Source organism: Odontomachus brunneus, unplaced genomic scaffold (assembly GCF_010583005.1).
Source record: "Odontomachus brunneus isolate Ranch 3 - 2012 unplaced genomic scaffold, Obru_v1 Obru_scaffold_194, whole genome shotgun sequence".
NCBI classification, from domain to species: Eukaryota; Metazoa; Arthropoda; class Insecta; order Hymenoptera; family Formicidae; genus Odontomachus; species Odontomachus brunneus.
The window spans coordinates 562,186-562,401 of record NW_022639644.1 but is presented as its reverse complement, the minus strand read 5'-3'; the positions used below and the strand labels follow the sequence as shown (position 1 = coordinate 562,401).

Here is a 216-nt window from a genome sequence, read left to right as displayed (position 1 = left end):
AATCACAGTCATTGTTTCTTCTTACGGTCCAAGAATCAACGACTGTGATTGGTCAATTTGCTTACTGCTTAAGTTTTTCTGTGTGCCACGGTCCTTACCGCGTCCTGTATGCAGGAGCTATTAGGGCCAGCGCACGAACATTGCTGTGGGGGCGTCACTCAAACACACACGAGGCTATTGTGTGTGTTGCACCACACAGACTTTAAGCGCGTAACT

General features: G+C 48.1%; 1 pseudogene; it reads left to right on the top strand.

Annotated features, from left to right (window-relative positions):
- Window positions 1–216, top strand: part of LOC116851867 — a 1,649-nt pseudogene that overhangs the window by 186 nt on the left and 1,247 nt on the right.